This window comes from Mustela nivalis, assembly GCF_964662115.1.
Source record: "Mustela nivalis genome assembly, chromosome: 8".
In the NCBI taxonomy this organism is placed as follows: Eukaryota; Metazoa; Chordata; class Mammalia; order Carnivora; family Mustelidae; genus Mustela; species Mustela nivalis.
In genome coordinates this window covers 51,497,238-51,516,894 of record NC_139027.1, presented here as the reverse complement: position 1 = coordinate 51,516,894, position 19,657 = coordinate 51,497,238, and the positions used below count along the sequence as shown (strand labels likewise).

The window sequence follows — 19,657 nt, the reverse complement described above, 5'->3', positions numbered from 1 at the left end:
GCCTCTCCTACGATGCCTCACACCCCTTCCAGGATGCTGCACGCGCCTTCCACGATGCCTCACACCCCTCCCATGATGTCGCGTGCGCCTTCCACCGATTCCTTACGCCCCTCCCAGAATGCCTCACACCCCTCCCAAGAGGCCTCATGCCTCTCCCACGATGCCTCACACCCCTTCCAGGATGCCGCACGCGCCTTCCACGATGCCTCACGTTCCTCCCATGATGTCGCGTGCGCCTTCCACAGATTCCTTACGCCCCTCCCAGAATGCCTTACGCCCCTCCTACAATGCCTCACAGCCCTTTCAGAGGGCCTTATTTTCTGGTTCTCCCTCTACCTGGGGGGAAGGGTAGTGTATATCAGAGTGTGAGCCTGTGTGCTGGTCTCCTAAACTCCTGACAGGCCTTGAGAGACAGGTGAAGTCACTTCCCTCTCTAATAATCTTTCCCAGCTCTAGGGTGCACCAGAATCTGGAGAAGTTTCTGCAGCCTCAGATTTTGGTGCATGGGTGGCCAGGCTGAGACGGAGGTTGAAGCCTTACTCAGGGGCATGGGATCTTTTTGCAGGGTGCTTTTTGTTTTTTTCCCCTCTCTTGCTCAGAAATCTGGAAAATGTGAACTTCCTGGGAGTGGAAGACAGGCTCGCTCTTCCTGTTCTCTGGAAAGGGGAGTATGAAATATGATGAAGCAAGGCAGGTGGATCTGGGAGTTAGTGGTGGAGTGGGAAAGCAGGAGCTAATGCTTTGCATGCTGATGGGCTTAGGGCATGAAGCTTGGGGCTTGGGGCCCCAGGGGCAGGATTTTGGGATAGAAGGACAACATTAGCTACAAGTGCTGTGTGCTAGCAGTAACTGCCCCATGAACCTGGGACATGGTGTTGGGATAACAACTTTGAGGCACAAGGCCACCACCAAAGGCTCCTGATATCCTTGTTTTTCCGGGCCACCCATAGGCACTGACCTGCTGACAGGTTTCTGGCTCTATCAAGGGTACTGGCCACAGACTCTGGAGGTCTGGGACATTGTCCCACTGGACCCAAGCCCTGAGGGTCTGCTGGGAATTTTCCATATCTAGTCTAAGGACTGTGCAGGAGACACAGGTGAGGACGTGGTACAGGGTGCCTCCCCCAAGAAGCAAACTGCTGGTCAGGGATGGAAGAGCAACATATTCTCAAACACACGCACACACACAGACGTAACTCATATGGACCACATTCATAATACCCACATAACCCATGCACACCCGGACTCATACCAAACACAGGTATACTCACTCATCCTTATCTATGTATGCTTATACACATACATGTGTACAGGTACAAACACACACAGTCACACACACATTCATACACACATTCATATGGATACATATGCATACTGATATCGATAAATATGCAAAGAAGGTACTCACGTGTGTGCAGGAATGGGGACTGGTCCCCTGTCTTGAGAAAGGGGATGTGCAGAGCTCTGAGAACAGAGGCTGTGAATGGAGACTGCCCTGGTTCTTAAGGAGTCGGGGCTCAGGAATACAGGAAAGAGTGGGTGACTGTTGGATCTTTTGGTGTGGGAAGGTAGCACGACCAAGGCAGCCACTCTCAAGCAGGTTCCCACTCCATTGTCCACACTCTCAGTGTCCCAAGCGATGAACTTGTTGTCCCTTCTGCCCCTTAGCCCTCTCCTCCTGATTCACTGGAGGAAAGAGAACAGATTACTTACAAAAAGAAACCTAAACCAGATTGGCACCAGACTTCTCCCTGGCAATGATGTACACAAGGAGGCAGTGAAATCTCATTTAAATGATTCCAAACTGGTCTCTATTGAATTGTGTTGGGGGAAGCAAGGGGAAGGTGCTATGTCTAGTTGGAGTTGGAAGGTTGAAGAGAAAAGTTCTTCAGTGATCCTTTTAGAGGACACTTCCTGTCAGGATCATATGGGTCAAAGCCCTTTGAAAACCTCAGTGGAGCATTCAGACCAGCCTCCCCAGGCAGGTGGAGCTGGATATAGTAGGATTAGAGTTAGCAGGAGAGATGAAGGACTGCTTGGTGGGGAACTCCAGGGCAAAGGTCCAGAGGCCAAGCAAGCTGGTATGTCTGACAACTATTTGGCCCTTTCAAATGCTCCAGAAGGTGCTTCTGAGTCATCCTTTCTGGGAGCAGTCACTCAGGACCTGCTTGCTGAAGGTGGCCCTGTGTTTGCACAGGATAGACCTTCCTGCTCAAGAGCAGGAAGCCCACAAAGCTGTCACTCAAGTGTAGCTAGACTGGTGCACCTTTGGGCCCATGAGGCTATGCTATGATTTGGTGCATTCCACTAATCCTGTTTCAAGGTCAGAGGTTAGTCTGTGGTCAGGGTCAGGGTCAGTTTTGTAGCTAGGGTCAGGATTAGTCTTTGGACAGGGTCAGTTTTGTGGCCAGTGTCAGAGGTTAGTCTTGGCTAGGATTAGAATCAGTCTGAGTCAGTGTCAGGGTTGGTCTGTGGCCATGGTTGTGGTCAGTCTGAGGTCACGTTGATGTGGCCAGAATTAGGTCTGAGCATGACTGGAAAGCAGTTCATCTTCAGTGTAATTGATGTGGATGACAACGACATTGCAAAGCCCTGGATGATGAAAGGTTGCCCAGCCCCTCCTCCAATGGAGACACATGCAATGTCTTGACATTTACAGCTTTGAGTTCTGAAGTCCTTCGTGAGGCCTGGGGTTGGGGGAGCAGCGGATCTGCCAGGCCATGTGTCCCTACAGCTGGAAGGCCCCAGCTCACAACTGAAGGGGCTCTTGCACATGGCTGCAGTCTGGGGGGTCCTGTGGGAACCATGGCAGATGGTGGCCCTGACTGGAGTTTGGCATCTGGAGGCCAGGCTTTGGCATGGAATGTGGCCCATGGCAAGGGCTCTTCAGATGTGCATGGCTGTGTGTGGGCCTTCAGCATGGCTGGGTGACAGCCCTCATCCCATCCAGGCCCATTCTTCATCCCCTAAAATAACCAGTGTGCTCGACGCTGCTCCTCTGCCCAAGAGAATGGTTCCTTTGCCCTGATCTCATGCTTCTTTCATTGTGTTGTTCCCTAAAATGCTCATTCCAGAAGGAGAAGCAGGGAAAGGAAAGGCTGGGAAAAGTATGGGCACCTCTGCTCTGGGTCAGCCCAGTGTCAGAACAAGTTTGCAGGGAAAGGGGTGGCTTGACGGGAGAGCTGCAATCCTGGGATGCTCGGATGCAGGTCACTCCAGTGGCATCACTTGAGACCCTGCTGTGCTCTGGACCCTGGCCTGGGCTCTGAAGGGAAATTAAGAGATGAACTAGATTCTCTTGTCTTGAGTCTTCACATAAAGGGCTAGAGAAATGGATGCATTTACTGTATGCAAACAGATAGCAAATGCTAGACTTGTTCCCCTGCTCAGTGGTCCTCAACCCAAGCTGCACACTAGAATCATCCGAGGAGCTTTTTAAAAATAGGGATGTGTGCACTTTCCTCTAGATAAGTTGTAGCCTGAATGGAGGGAAGTTCAGGACCAGGTAGGAGCCTGGGTCTCTGCTAGGCCCCATGAGCAGAGGCTTCCTTAAAGAAAATCGGAAATGGTGGTGAATCTGATGCTGATGGACAGCGGAAGCAAGAGCAGGAATAATCACAGCTATTCTTTGAGTCCATGCCTCATGTCCCCAGATGCTCACAACAATGGTGCTGGGTTTCAAACATGGCTGCCACATTCTTTGACATCCTTTCCAATAAGAGGTGGAGTCTCTGTTCCCCTTGCACCCGGGCTTTGGGACAGCTTGGTCAACAGAAAGTGGTAGAAGTAACCCTCGGTGAGTTTCTGGGGCCAGGTCTTAAGAACCTGGTGTCTTTCACTTCCTAACCTTTGGGACATTTGCTTTTGAAGTGAGGGAGCCAGACAGTCACATGGAGAGGTCACACACAGGTGATCTGACCAACCGTTCCAGCAGAGGAGGTCCTGGCTGATAGCTGCCACCCACCACCAGAGAGGTGAGTGAGCTGGGCTTCAGACAGTTTCTTCCCTTGGGTGACTCACTCCTGGCCTCAAGCCACCTCACATGACACTTGGAGGAGCAGAGATAACCCGTCCCCACTGCTTGTGGCTCCAAAGCAGATTTATGAGTGAAATAAATGACAGATGATATGTTAAGCCAGGAGCTAGAAAACTTCCTCTGTCAAGGACGTGATAGTAAATAGTTTGGGCTCTGTGGGCCCTCAGGTCTCTGTTGCAATGACTCACCTCTGTCATCCTGCAAAAGCAGCCACAGGTAGCCTGTGAATAAATGGGCGTGGCTGGGTTCTAATAAAACTTTATGTACACTGAAGTTTGAATTTTGGATGATTTAAAGATATCGTGAAATAGTGCTCTTTTAATATTTTTTTCAACTTTTTAAAAACCTAAGAAACTGTTCTAAGCCCATGGGCTGTACAAACCCAGAGAGTGGCCCAGAGTTTGCTGACCTCTGTTTTAAGTCATTAGGGTTGAGGCGGTGTGTCCCGCTCCCAGAGATAACCAGAGCAACTCAGCCGCGTCGATGATTTTGTGAAATTTATGTGAAATCAAGGTATAAGGCATTAAGAAACTCCTTTGGGTCCCCAGCTATAGTAACTGTGAACTTAGCTCATCGATGCTTAGCTCATTTACAAGAGGTCAGGTGGGTTGAAATGGTGAGATGAGAACGAAAAAGCTCAGAGAAACGAGCTGTGTGCTGTTTGCCAACCCTGTTCAGGGAAGAGAGGCTCAGGAAATGGGCTGGGGGCACCTACTTGGAGAATTGAATTATTTTTCTGAACTTCCCTAGAGCAAAGTAAAATTTCCCTCCAAACCATTTCATAACTCTTTCTGAGTTCCACATTCACCAAGCCATTTTCTGGGTAAGACTTTGCCTTCTCCTGTAGTAACAGTTGTTATAGTTAACATTTATTGCATGCTTAGTGTATGCCAGACACTGTTTTATTAACTCATGAAATATTCACAATAATTTGTTACTATCTCAGATTTGTAGTGAGAGAGTGTAAACTCAGAGAGCTTAAGTGAAAAGAGAGAGCTAGGATTTGAACTCAGGCAGCCTGGCTCCTGACCTCTTGTCCTTAACTATACTTTGCCACTCTGTTCCCCACCCTGACCTTGGGAAAGGGTATCCTGGAGTGGAGGGAGGGTGCATTCTAGGCTCTAGGAAGGAATAGTCCCTGCTGCAGAAGAACAAATTGGCATCTGGTTTACACTCCGGCTTGGGTAAATTGAGTTAATGCAAGACTGTGTTGAGTTCACTGAGTCTCTTCAGCCCCCGAGGACTGGAAAGGCCAAGTCTTCCTCCTGGAGCAGGAGGCCCTGCAACCTGGCTGGAGCTGGCAGGGCAGCTGGTAGGGAGGGCAGACAGGCAGCTTGCTGCCCCTGTGGTTGCTGCCACAGGTCAGCAACCTGGTCATCCTGGTTCTTATTTTACTTGATATCTCAGCAGCATACAACTTTATTCTCATACATTTTTAAAAAATCACATTCTCTTAGCCTTTTCAATCTTTACATCTGCAGAGATGTCTACTTTCTCCTCTTGTTGTTGGTATTGTCTTCTCTCATTTCATCTCTCTTGCTTTCTTTCTCTTGATCATACTCATTAGTGGTTTTTTGATTGTATTAGTTCTTTCAAGGACTCTCTTTTTCTCTTTGTTGAACCTCTTTATTATATATTTGTTTTCTATTTCATCATTTTCTGCCTTTATTTTTAATATTTCCTTTTATTATTTTCGGGTTAATTTTGGTGTTGTTCTAACTTAGCTCATTGATGCTTAGCTCATTATTTTTCGGCCTTTTGAAAAATATCTACCGTAAGGCCATAAATTTCCCTCTTTCTGCTTTGGTTACATCACAGACTTCCATATAAAATATTTTCATTATTGTACAATTGAAAATATTTCCTAGTTTCCCTATGATTTATTTTTAACACTGGGTGTTTTAAAATTTCTAAACATAAGGGGATTTTTCTGTTTTCTTTTTGTTACACTTTTCTTGTTTGATTGCACTGGGACTAGGGAGCATGCTCAATGAGTTCATTCTTTCACATTTTTTGAGATTGGTCTTGGAACCAAGTACATGGTTTGTTTATAGAAATCTCCTAAGTATGGTTGAACAAAAAATGTATCTTCTGCATCTGTTGAGTCCTGTTTCCTATATAGGTACATTAGGTAAAATTTGTTAATCCTGTTTTTCAAAATTTCTATGCCCTTACTGATATATTTTTTTCCTTTTATTATGTCAGTGACTAACAGAATATCTTAAAATCTCCTACCATGATTGTAGACTTGTCACCTTTTTTTGAAGTCCTGATAATTTTTATGTTTTATTCTTTTGAGGCTCTGTTATTAGGTGCATAAAATTTAAATTAGTTACACATTTCTGATGAACTAAATCTGTTATGATTGTGAAGGAATTACTTTATCTTTAGTAGTACCTTTTCCTGAAAATCTCTTGTCTGAAATTACACAGCTATTTTAGCTGTTCTTTGGTAAGGAGCTCCATGGCAGAGAATCTTAGGTTTTTGATATATAACGTAAATACATTAAATTGTATTGTTAAGTTATCTTTTTACATAGCATAATAGTGAAAAAAACAGACTAAAGTATGATCCCAGTTATATAACATTTCACAGTGTGAGTTGCTTTGAACTCACCCAGTGATGCATATTTGGTTGGTGGTTCCAGTGGGGAGGCTGTGTTTATTTTATGACCTCTCAGTAATGGCTTTTCTCATCTTCTCTTTCTTTTCCTTCTTTTCTTCCTTTCTTTCTTTTCTCCCCAAATCTGTTCTGTGTCAAGTCAGCTCTGCACAGTCCTGGGAGGCATGTGCGTGTGTGTGTGCGTGCGTGCATGTGTGTGCGCGTGTGTGTATGTGCGTGTATGTTGAGCATGTGCACATGCCTAATCCTCTGACCTCATCTTTCCCAAGCTTCTCACACTACATCCTGGTCACACTGGTCTTCCTTTTTTTCCTCTTAGGCTTCAAGCTCTTCCCCACTCAGAGCCTTAGTGTTCGATCCTCTCCTCTGGAAATGGCTTCAAAGAAGACCCGACCTAAGGTAGGCCCTTTTGCCCAATCACTCTTTATTATTTATCTTTTTTTGTTGTTTTCATCACACTTATCACTGCCTAAAATGATCTTGTGTTTGTTTTCATGTTGATTTCACATTGCCCTCATGCCACTGGAAGGTAAACCTTTGTGAGCAGAGAACTTGGTGCATCCCCATTGCCTAGCAAAGAACTTCATGTGTGTTAGAAACTTGTTGCATCACTGTTGAGTGAATGAGTGAGTGAATGTTTTACTTTTTTTCTCTCTGTCTCTCCTTCTCACATCAAGTATTCACCATGTCTTATGGTTTCCGTTTCCTAAATATGTCTTGGGATTGCTCACCTCTCTCCACCTCCTTTTAGTGCCTGTGTTCAGGCTACTGTCGCTGCTCAGCTGGACATCTGCAAGTGCCTCCTAACTGGTCTGCCCACATCCCGCCAGGCCCCCTCCCATCTGCTCTCCGTGACCAAAGGATTCTTCTCACATATAAATTGATCAGGTCAACCCCTGCTTAAAACCCTTCAGGGCTCCCTGTTGCCTTCAGGCAGAGTCCAGGGCACGATCTGGCCCCCACTCCGTCTTCTACACTTGTCCTGCTCCTCCTTTCTCTCCCCTTCTCCTTCTAAGCACAAGCTCTTCTGACCTTCTTCCATATCTTTAGATGGCCTTCCTTCCTCTCACTCAGGCCTTTTATACCCAGGCTTGCTCTCTAGAATCCCTTGCCCCTGTGCTTTCCTGGCTTTCAGAGGTCTTCCCAATCCCTATCTACCACTGGCAGGGCTTGCAGCAGCCCTCCATCAGTGTTTTCCGTGTATCTGGTTTGAGCAGCCACCAGTGGGCTCCAGGCTCTCTTTCCCCCTGCTGCCCTTGGTAACTAGCATACCACCTGGTGCATGGTAACTCTTGGGGCATCTTTGTGGAGTGAAGGGCCAGTGCCCCACACTGGGACTCATGTGGCCCAGCCCCTTCCCCCACAGTGTTGCAGATCCTTGACAGCCACAGCCTGGGGAGGCTGCCAGGTGGCTCTGTGCACACACCTTGCCGAGTTGTGTTGACTACCTGGCCCTGGCTGTCAGGGACAGTGAGGGGAGGTCTGGGCTTCTTCACCTTCTCACAAGACCACAGCTAAGAGGGGTTCCCCAAGTTGGAAGGCTGTTTAAGGGGGTGGGGGTGGCAAGCACTGTGTGCTAAGTGTGGATCATACTCTTGACAGAGAGAAACTGCTGGACATTGTGGGATTTGGGGCCAAGGCAGTGATGCTTCAGAACCTGTAGCACAGTATTGGGGATGGGGATGTTCTCTTCATTTCTCCATGAGACCTGATGTATCAGACCCTCACCCAGGGAGGATCAGAAGGAAAGCAGTACTTTGATATTCTGCAGACTGGCTGACTTTGAGAGCTTAGGGACACCTGGGCATGGAGGGGGTTCCCAAGGGATAGTGGCATCAGGGTGAGACTTCTTCAGATGGCTTATGGTAAGCAGACAGATGAGGAGACTTATCCCTAACTGTGAGTGAGCCCTTGCATGGGATGTCCTGGGAATGCCGGGGATGTCTCTGCATAGGCAGGAGGGCCTCAGACCCGGAGTGGTTCATCTTATTTATTACTGTCTATAAATCCTGAAGAGGGACCACACAGAGTTTCCAAAATTTAGAACTCAGAACCAAGATTGTGCCCCAAAGGAGCAACTGGAGGATCCTGAGAGGAGACGGTTAAGAACAAAAACGTTTGTCAAGGGTGTTGGCTCAAGCAGCACCTTGGCTCATCTTGAGGCCAGCTGGTCCTGAGGGAGGAAGGGCCCATGGCTTCTTTCTCTGGGCCCCTTTTTGGGTCAGGCGCCTATTGCTTACTTCAGAGATTCCTCAGGATTCTGAACTCCAGAATTTTCCATGTCTCTCACTTCCATTTCTGTCCTGGCCTGAGTCTTCTTGGAGAAGAGACCTCAGCATAAGTCCTTCTGGAACTGGAAGATGCATGGAGTCTTGACGAGCTGATTTGGGGAATGAGATATCCTTTGTTATCTGCCTCAGGGCACAGCTGTGCTTCCCTGATCAGACTGGTGATTCCAGAAGATGCCATCAGAGGCAATTTTCTTGGTCCTCAGTTTGTTTGCAGACTTCGCCAAAGCCATGGGCTCCATAGCCATCAAGATCCCTCCAGCTCCTCCCTTCAAGTCTTTGGCTCTCATTTCCTTTGGGAAAAGGAGATCCAAGCCAATTTGGGAAATGCTCCCTGCAGAGGAGGCTGGCACCATGTCCAGGTCGGCAAGGCTATATTTAACTGCTATATTTGCAGTTCCACTCACTTGTCCCAACCCCAAGCCCCGCCTGCCATCCCTTTCCCCCCCTCAGAAGCCTGTCCTGCACCATCGGGGCCCTGTGTCGCCCCTGCTCACCCTGCTCCAGCTGTGCAATTGTGGTCTGGGCCACAGGCTATTTTTTGCTTGGTGCCAAAGATTATTCAGTTATCAGGAATGTGTGTTTAAGTGGCCGTCTCCGGAACGTGGATTATAAATAGGAACTTGGGGTCAAGGCCTGGGCCCCTGTGTCCTCCTTCTCTTTGTCCCAGTTCCTGTCCTGGCTCCTGGATTTTACTTGGGGTGAACACCAGGAGGCTGTGGCGAGGTTGTCTGGGGAAAGGACCATGGGCTGGAAGGCCAGAGGTCCAGGACCGACAGCATCCTGACAGGCAAGTCACCCAACCTCTTGAGACTTGCTTTCTCCATCTGGGAAATGAGGAAACTCAGACCCACTTGTCAAACGGTGAACACATAGTGGATCTCTGTCAGTCTATGGAGGGAAATTCAAGTTAGACAGATGGGTATCTGGGAGGGCAAAATATCAACCATGGAAAGCCAGTTTTTTGTTTTGTTTTGTTTTTGTTTTTGTTTTTTGCAGGGAAGATGGGGGGTATTAAAAAGAAAAGAATAAGCAAGAAATAGTCTTGGGAATAAACATGTAAAAGTGGAAGGGAGAGAGATCCAGAGTTGTTGTTAGGGAGCCCCCAGTCTGATGGTGGAGGCTGGGCCCACTCTCAGTGCTGGCACAGAGTGGCCTATACAGAATGGAGTGGGCACGTTTGAGCACAGGTACTTGAGATGAGGCTAAATCTCTCTCTGACAGAGTGAAGGGTGAGTCTCGAGATGCCGGTTCTCTTAGACAAAAGGTCCAGGCCAGAGGCCCTGGTCTAGGCAGTTTGGCTGGTGAGTGTGAGGGTACCTGGTCAAGAAGGCTGGACTACTTCTTGGTGACCAGTGGCCCCTTCTGTCCTGTGGAGAGCTGTCCTCTATGACCTGGTCCAGGAAGATTTGGCTCCACTTCACCCCACCCAGGGAGATTTGGGGAAAGTACAAACCTCCACTAAAATATGGGGCTAGGACCAGTGTGTCCATGCTGCTCCCCTGGGTTCCTCATCAGGCTCCTGCCTATGAAGAAGGGTGTCAGCAAGGGAAGGACACAAATGTCATCACTTACCTCAGCTTTTCTGTCTGAAATGACAGAAATAATGCACAACCTATCTCCTTGTTATTATTAGTTATGAGAAAGATCAAAAAGGATATTGTTACAGGAAATGGTCATGGTTATTCTGAGCAGAAGGGTACTGGCTGACTTGAGAGGGGCCAGCCTCCTGGACTCTAGTGCCCACACTTTGGGCCTCAGTCTTCCCTGTGTGTGTAGTTCTTTCATCTGCCCTGCTTTCTCAGTGCTCTCTCCCACCCTTCTCCTCCCTGAGGCATGGAGAGCCCTTCTCCCCTCATTCCAGCTTTCTGGACCCAGCAGGCACTTAGCTCTTTCTCCTTTGGGTGGGGCCAACACCCTTCCTATATTTTGTTAGCAGGCTGGGGCTGCATTGGCAGGTATGGCATGGCACCTGCAGCTTTAGCCTTCATTCTGGAGTCATTGATGCACACAAAAGTCTCTTCCTTCTGATCTTGTTTGTGCATTGAATGTCCACTATAACTGGAGTTGGGTTTTTTTAGTACCTTGGGAAGACTTTTCATTTAAGTTCACAAGTGAGAAAACAAAATCCTTTAGCAGGCTACATGTTGGTTTTTAAAAGAAAGTAGCCATGGGTAGAGGAATGAGATATATCCAAATGGAGGTGGAGCTTGGGCAGGGGGCTGCCCCCCATCCCCGGCTGATTCAGAAGGCTCTGCAGTGTGAGGAGGGTGGGTGAATGGCCAGGCTAGCCACTGACCAGGATGGAGCTCTGGGGATGGCAAGCACATGGAGGGTCTTCACTACAGGCTCTTACAGAGCCCCTGATGTTTTATTGTTAAGGACTTCCTTTGCCTTTACTTCTGGGGACTCTTCTAGCTTTTTTTGACCATGCTGAGGATCCTAGGGGACCTTAGTCCAGTTCACAGGCAAGAGTAGATGACATCTGAAGGAATTTTCCAAGAGGCCCTCATATGCAGTATTGAGGGGTGGTAATCAGGAGATAAAGAGGGAGTCAGAGGGAAGGGGCATGCTTGGCTTATTCAGGTCCCCAAGCCTCACCTGGCCCCCTACCCCTGACTGCTCTTCGGCTGGCTTATGTGACAGTTTCGGGGGTGGGAATGTGGACTTGTACTAGGCCACCACCAAGATCCAGTCACACTGAGGACTGAATCGAGAGGGAGACTTGAATGTTTTTATATGAGTGCATAGCTGCCACCTCCTTTTTCTATGACAAGGTGAGGATGATCCCCAGCTCTGCAACTTCTTCAGCCTTTGGCCCAGTAGCCCCTACAGGAAAGAACCCATTTCCTTCCCTCTTTCAAGGTGAGTGCGGCCCTTGCTCCTTGGCTGGTGGTGCTCACTTGGGGCTTTGTTTTCATTATCATACCCCCTTGTCTCATTTTATCTTCTCTTTCCCCTTCAGTCCAGGCTGGCAGTGTTTCTGTTGGTATGACATCCTCTGGAGCCTCACTTAAGTAACCCAGACCTTCTTCCCCTTCCTGTCAGACTTACATCTTGAACCCTACTGGCTTCAACTGCCTGTTTTGGATAATAGGGCTTCTGTCCTCACCACAGGGGGTCTGTTGTAGAGACCCCTCTTCTCAAGAGAAGCAGGACTCTAACCCCAGGGCCAGCACTGGGGCAAGGAGAAGTGGTGTTGGCCAGCACATCGGCAGCCTGGAGACTCTGGAAGGCAGGGCCAAGATTCTAGACCTGGACCATATCGCCGTGGGCAAGTCCACCCCTTTCAGACAGAGGCAGGACCAGGGCACTGGGCTATTACTCTTCACAACAGCAATCTGAGGTGGACGTTATATTCTGGTGGAGGGATGAGGAACCAGAAGGCCCAGAGAAGAACAGAGGGTTACCTGAGTTCACACAGCCAGGAAAAGACAGACAAAGGACTAAAAACAAGGTGTCGCTGCCTGCCCCTCGGGACTTCTTACTGTAGAGGTATGAGGTGACCTGCAGACAGGTTACTACCTCCAGTCCCAGTACCATCGTTAGGCTTGGGCACAAATGGCCCTGTGCCTTGGGGTTCTTCCCTGGAGATATTTGAGGTTCCCTTCTGTGGTTAAAACTGACCAGAGTTGGCAGTGCCCTCTGGGTGGGGCATCCTGAGCTTGGATGGAGCCTTAGATGGTCCCCAACCCCTCTTTCTCTTCCTTCAAGTTCCCTCCAACCTTCTATCCCACGTGTAGGGCTGGCCAGATGCTCCCAGAAGTAATGAGACTAATGCCTATGCAGTCCTCCTGAGCCCTCATGGACATACTCGATTCCAGGCAGGCAGTCTGGCCAGTGGGTTGCTCCCCTGGCTGGTGAGGGATTTTTGACATGATATCACATGGGACAGGGCTTTCAGAATGGGGCTGACACACTGATTTTTGACCTACTCAAATGGTTTACATAGACAGGAACCTGGCAAAAACTTTTTTTCCTGGGGTCCCATACACCTTAGGGATGGCTCTGCCATTCCCCTAACATTAAGCCATCCTGCTGTATTATTGCTTATTTCATTTTTTTAAATTGTTTTTTGTTTTTATTTAAGTTATATTTAGTTAACAGTGTAATATTAGTTTCAGGTATATAGTTTAGTGATTCAACACTTCCATACAATACCCAGTGCTTATCACAAGTGCACTCCTTTTTTTTAAAAATTTTTTTATTTTTTTCAGCGTAACAGTATTCATGTATTATTGCTTATTTCATTAATTGATTTTTCCCTTTGTTGCCCTGAAACCTCTTTAAAAAGACCTAGGTCTTTAAAAAGACCAAGGGAGTGTTCCCAAATTCCCTTTATTACCCCCTCCTCACCATGTTTCACAATCCTTAGATTTTAAAATTGGATCCAGATCTAACTTCCAGGCCTTAAGTCTTCAGCTCAAACAATCTCCCTTTGTCCTGGCCTCTGCGGACAGTGCTCAGCCCCACCCGACCCTTAGCCTTCTTGCAAAAAAGCAGGAGGCCCTCTCACACCCTGGGATTTCCAGGAGCCCTAAGATGTAATAAAGCCTGTCAGAGATCATATGGCTGTCCAAAGAGGTTTAGGATTGTCAGTTTGTACTTCCATCCTGAAATTGGGTGCTCTGGGTAGTCAGTGGAGAATGTGGCCAGAGAGCCTAAGGGGCAGGCATTATTTGTGCCTGGCACCTGCTCCTCTTCCCTCTTTTTTCAAGCTTCTTCTCAGGGTCCTGACCCCCTGTGCCTCCTTCTGATGCATGCTCTGGCTTGTGCTCCCCAGTGAAACCGGGATGAGGGCTTGGAATGGAACAACCATGGTCTGGGGAGTGATTGTCCCTTGGCAGAGAGAGGCAAATGGACCATCCCTCATCCCGGGAGGTCAATGCTGTGAACCATGTTTCCTTCCCAGCAGCATCTGCCCATGGGCCCCTCTCTGAGCCTCTTTGTCTCTCTCTTCTCAGTGGGGCTGTCAAAAGCTGAGCCTCACAGGTTGTGACTAATCACTAGCAGATTTTTTTTTTCCATCCAAGAAGAAGAAAAAGCTGAAGGAGATGAAGAAAAACCCCAACAGTGAATAACTCGGAAGAGTTTCCAACATGTGGGTGTTTTTCTGGGACCAAAGATCAGGAAGATTCCAAATGTAAACAATCCCAAAATAACTCAGCTCTCTCAACCCCAGGCATTCCCAGGACTGGATGTCCACACTCCCTCCCTCTCCCTCTGGGAACTCAAGGTCAGGGAGAGGTGGCAGGCTTGGGCACTGTGAAGAGTTGCTTGAGTGAAGCCTTCAGGCAGGGCATAGGCTCTGTGAGCCTGGAATCGAATCTTCTTCATCAGGTAATAGTCTTTTTGAGAGAGGAACTTCTTTCTGCCAGATCAGGTCTCCCTGGGATCAAGGACCATGACTATGGCTCTCTTTGCTCAGAGTCATAACCCATTGTGCTTAAACCAAGCTCCTGAGATTTCTTGCCAGCGTAGTGTAATGGAAAGAATATGGACTTTGAAGTCACACAGGGTTGGAATCTTGGCTCCACAACTTATTAATTGTGTGGCCTTGAGTATGTTATTTAGCATCTGGGAATCTCAGTTTCCTCCTTGTAAAACTGGGGCAATGATTCTTACCAGAGGAAATAGTCTGACTAATGTGCCTAGTAGGATGCCTGTTACCTAGAAAGGGCTCAGTGAGTGTTCCCTTCCGCCCCCTCTTCCCGTGTAGGTGGCTTAAGCTGGAGAAACAAGTAGGTTCTCTACTTCTTCTCTCTTTGTCTAAAGAAGGATTCTACATGTTCAAAGGTAGAAATCAGTCCTTCCCCACATAGCTGAAAATCACTAGTGCAACTTATATGGAAGAATATATTCAATATATAGTTAAGAAAACGTTCTAGAGGTCATAGTGCTGGTGGAGATGGTAGAAGTCTTGGTGAAGATTATGGAAGCAGTGACAGTGAAGTTGATGGTAGTCAAGGTGATGAGATGATGGTGGAAGGAGGGGTGGTGATGTCAGAAATGATGGTAGTGATGAACACCTTGGAATAGATGATGGAGAAGGTGGTGAAGGTGATGTTGGGGGCAGTGGTGGAGATGGTGGTACAGGCTACACCGAAGAAGAGGTGAGGGGAGTGGCAGGAATGAGACTAAGTGATAATGATGGTGGTTATAAAGGCTATGTTAGAGGTGATGATGTCTGTGTTGTTTGGGATGATTGTTCCACTTTATTTAGAGTCATCGTGAGTTAGGGGATCAAGACTACCTTCAACAGTTGTCCACTCCTGAAGAAAGGCACAGAGGGAGCAGGCAAAGCAAGGTAGAAGAATGCTTTATGATTAAGTGTTACATTGGCCCTAAACTCCAATAGAAAACATTAGACTTCTTAATCATTGCTGATTGAACACACATGTTTATCTTGGCTACTTCCAGAAGCCCCACTAACATGTCATTAATGGATTTTTCTTTGAAGCATAAACCCACAGTGAAAAAGAGAATGGGAGAGGGAACAGGAGCAGAAAAGAGAAGTTGAGAATCTGGAAATTAGAAGGCGTATAGATGAGTGGTACCTGACTTAGCAGACCACAGAAAGCTGAAACTCAAGCCCACGAGGTTGTGGGGGTAGATGGCAGGAACCAATAGGTAGCAAAATATTTTTAGCCATAGGTTCCAAGAAAAGTCTGGAAATTGGAGGCACCAGTTACTTCTGAAGGCAGGGGTTCAGAATGCGGGTGGAAAATAGGAGGATTGGTTATAAGTTTTTTAAGAAAGCAGTAGAAAGCTCCCCATTCCAGATTTTCTACTCTATCCTAGGCGTCCAGGTAACCATCCCCTTCCATGCTGGCAGAAGACAGAAGATTTATGCTCAGAGATGCTGAATGTAAAAGGTTCTGGACTTAGGTGGACCAGGCACAGCTGGGGGTGGGGGGAGAGGAGTCATTCTGAAAATAGAGATTAAAGATAAACCTGTTTTCTGAAAGGTTAAGTTCTCAGCTCTCTTCCTCATCAATCCCCAGAACACTGGAAGCCAGGGTAATACCACATAGGCAAGGTATTTGAGGGAAGTTTCCTGGGGAAACTGATTTTCCCAAGTTTTCTCCAAGGTTTGGTATTTGATCTCCTCATGAAACTGTGAGTGCCAATCAATTACCCTTTGGTAAAGCCCAGATGTCAACAACTTTCTCTCTCCTTCCACTGCTTCCAATCAGAACTGCAGTGCCTCACGCATCAATATGAGTGGACAGCTAAGAATTACTTGGTATTTTAAGAAGGCCTTCACATGAAAGGAAGACATCCAAACTAAGAGGGAAAAGGAATATAGAAAAAAACAGTGAAGAAGAAAAGCATGGAAACTATGATTAACATTTTTAGAATGATAAAAGAATGTTATGTCTTCTTTAAGTGAGAACTAGAGGTGATTTTTTTTTAAAGGAGAAGAAAGAAAATTCTTGAACATGCAAATATAACATTCATATCTGATTAAAAGTCAAAGGAAGAGTTGGGCAAAGTCAGGAAAAAGTCTCAAAAAGTATAACAAAAAAAATTTTTTTGTGGAAATTGACAGGAAAGGTTATATGGTCAGTCTCAGAGCAGCATATCAAAATGTAGGTCCTACAGAGAAATAAAATTTAAAAAGGAGGAAAATTTCCTAGAACTGCAAATAAATTTACAGATCAAAATATTTCTATGAATATATGGCAAACTGAATTTAAAAACAAAACAACTCATCCTAAGTCACATTGCAGTGAAATCTGAGAACACTGAAATGAAAACTTTTAAAGTTTCCAGCATGGGGAAGGAAGTTTATTTACAAATTACTGTGAATTAGAATCACAGATCTCTACACCTACCATGTAAATAGAAGAAAGTGAACGATGCTTCTAAATCCTGAGGAAAATGATTTTCACAGAGTTCTGTACCCAGGAAAACTAGCAATTGAGTATGGTAATAAAAATAAGGATACGTTTGGACATGAATGGACTTAAAAATTTAAGCAGTATTTTCCAGGAGGATTTTGGGGAGAGTTATCCACCTTACTTAAGAAGTAAACCAAGGAAGAGAAAGGAGACAAAGTATTCTGTAATCAGGGTAGAGACAAGGGAATTTTGAGAATGATGGTGAAGAAAAGTGTTAGGATGACAGTCAAGTAAAATATGTAGAAAATAGTCCACATTAGCCATGAGGATGCAGGACTCCAAGAGGGAGGTCGCCAAGAAGAAAATGAAACTGATGGTAATGTCCATTCAAAGGGAATTTTTAGTTCCTACGGAAAGTTCAGAGATGAATTAGTAAATGATACATGGAAAAATTAAGCAAATAGCAAAGCAAGGTAATTATTTCCAAGGGAAACCAAACAGTTGTAAAAGAAAAGTGGTTTAATTGTGAATGATAATAATGCAAATCCTTAATATGACTACTGAATATCAATGTGTGTGTATGTGTGTGTGTGTGTGTGTGTTTTAGAGAGAGAGAGAAAGATATGGTGTAAGACAGCTGAATCCTCATCTTCCTTAGTAGGTCAATAGATAAAACCTAATACTGAACAATATAAAAAATATCAGTATTACCATGTCAATTAGAAATAATCAAGTAAATACTAGAGGAAAGAGTTAAAATATTCAAAGTGCTTGCCTCAGGAAAGGAGGACTCAAAAGTGAGCAGGATTGGAGCAGACGTCTTATGGTTTTCATTAGAAACCTTGTAGAACATTTTACTTTCAAAAATATGTACATGTATTACTTTGATTAAGAAAATAAAGATTTAAATAGAATATAAAAATGAGAACTCTAGTGAGCCATGCTAGATTATGCGGGGAACTTCTTGACCAAATAAGTCAGTCCAAATGGCTCAGAACCAAAATCAGCTGAAAGACCTGTTCCATCTACTGCCTCTAGGTCCAAACCCAAGTCTTGGATGTGTCCACATTCACCAGAAAGCCACAAAAGGGAGTGCAAGAAACACAGAAACATCTTGCATTTGCTCCATTTCTCAAGCCTTTCCAGGACCATGTGGCTGCCACATGGAAGAGAGAGAGAGAAATGGGAAGAAAAGGTTCAAGCCAAAAATAAGGAGAGATGATTGGGCCTTCTCCCTGGGGGAGCAGGCCCTAGCCCTCATACTGCACCCATGTGGGCTGGATGTTCAGTCTGGCACTCTGTCTCCCTAACTAGCACAGTGCACCATAAGATATTCTTAGACCTGAGTAGCTATTGCAATGTTCCTTGAGGGTAGAACAAAGAGGGAGGAGAGAACTGTGGGTAACTTCTAGAATCCAATAGTGATGGTAGCAGTGGAGCTGAAAGTGATAGTGTGTTGATGGAGCTGATAGAGGTGAGGAAGTGGCAATGACATTGGGAATTTATAATGAGCACAGTAGAGGGAGTGACTGGAAGAATGATAGATATAGAGATGGGGCTATAGAGATGGAAGGGATATTGATGATGGTATTGGAAGTTATCATGCAAATAATTCTAGAGGGTTGATGAAAGTGATTGTATTCATGATGATAGAGGTATAGTGGCTGTGAAGATGAGATGTTAGAGGTGGGGATATTAGCAATGATAGTGGAGGTGATATGGTGGTAACAGTGGCATGGTGAGAGACATGGTATTAGTGGAGTTGATGGCAGTAGTGGGAGGCAAACAAGGGGAAGTAATAGTAAGGTGGATGGCATTGATAATTATAGTAATGGAAGTGAAGTGATAGCGGTGGTACTTGGAGGTGGTGAAGGTGGGAATGATGGGAGTGATTGTGACATTGATATCAGAAGTAGTAGTGGCGGGAATGTTGGTGGTGCGATGGATTTCATAGCGTTGTGGATGTTGGAGTCGTTAAGGCCAAGATGGGGTGGTATTGACAATGGAGGCAATGATACTGGACTTGGCAGTGACAAACACAATATTACAAATATAAGAATATTTATCAAAATCATACATATGTAGGGTATTTAAAGACAACAGTCTGAATAGTCTGGGTTATGCTGTAGTAACAAAAAGCTCCTTTGGGAGTTTATATGGCAAAGTTTAATTCTCATGCTGTATGTTAGAAGGTGGTTCTGTTTCCATAGTCACCTATGGGCTGTGCTGATGGAGGATCCATGTCTATAGGCTTTTAGGGTCACTGTGGCAGTAAGAAGACAATGTGATGAGTCATGTATTGTCTCTGTATTGGTCAGCTTGGGCTAGGTAATGCAAAACCCCCAAATTTCTGTAGCTTTCAACAATAGAATTTCTCATTCACATTCTATGTGCATTACTCAGAAATGACATATTTTCTCCGCCTGTGTTTTCTTGGCTGAAGTGAGATTAAGCTCAAAAGAAGAAAGGAAGTGCAATCTTCTCAGGTACCTGAAAAGACAGGAACTGGAATATTTGTGTACTCTTTAATGACAGGCACTGTTTGCTTGTTGGGTACAGGAGGGAGTAGGACAGTGTAGGTATCATGGAAGGCTGCTATGGCCATAGAAGAAAGACTTGGTCAATGTGGAGGGGCTTATGGAAAGGGGAAAACAATTTAGAGGGAGGAGACACCAGGAGCCGGAGGCAGGACAGATTATGGCAAAGTTCACAAATGTGCTTGCCATCACTCCTCAGTTCCCCTGGTATTTCTGGCTTCCCAGAAATCCAACATATTCTAGGAAAGTTTTTTTGGAGCACAAGACTCGTAGGAAAAAGCAGCAGAAGACAAGGATGGAAAGGTCAGCTTGAGCCATAGCATGGAGGGC

General features: G+C 46.0%; 1 long non-coding RNA gene across 4 annotated transcripts in view; it reads left to right on the top strand.

Moving 5' to 3' along the window:
- The first annotated feature begins 296 nt into the window (after positions 1 to 296).
- LOC309871225 overlaps positions 297 to 19,657 on the top strand; it is a 54,055-nt gene continuing 34,694 nt past the window's right edge. For 3 of the 4 annotated variants that reach the window (XR_014315087.1, XR_014315089.1, XR_014315090.1), the window contains exons 1-3: positions 297 to 668; positions 3,875 to 3,974; positions 6,978 to 7,057. This is a non-coding gene — a long non-coding RNA (uncharacterized lncRNA). The remainder of the gene's footprint in view (positions 669 to 3,874; positions 3,975 to 6,977; positions 7,058 to 19,657) is intronic. The other variant, XR_014315088.1, reaches the window with a different exon arrangement.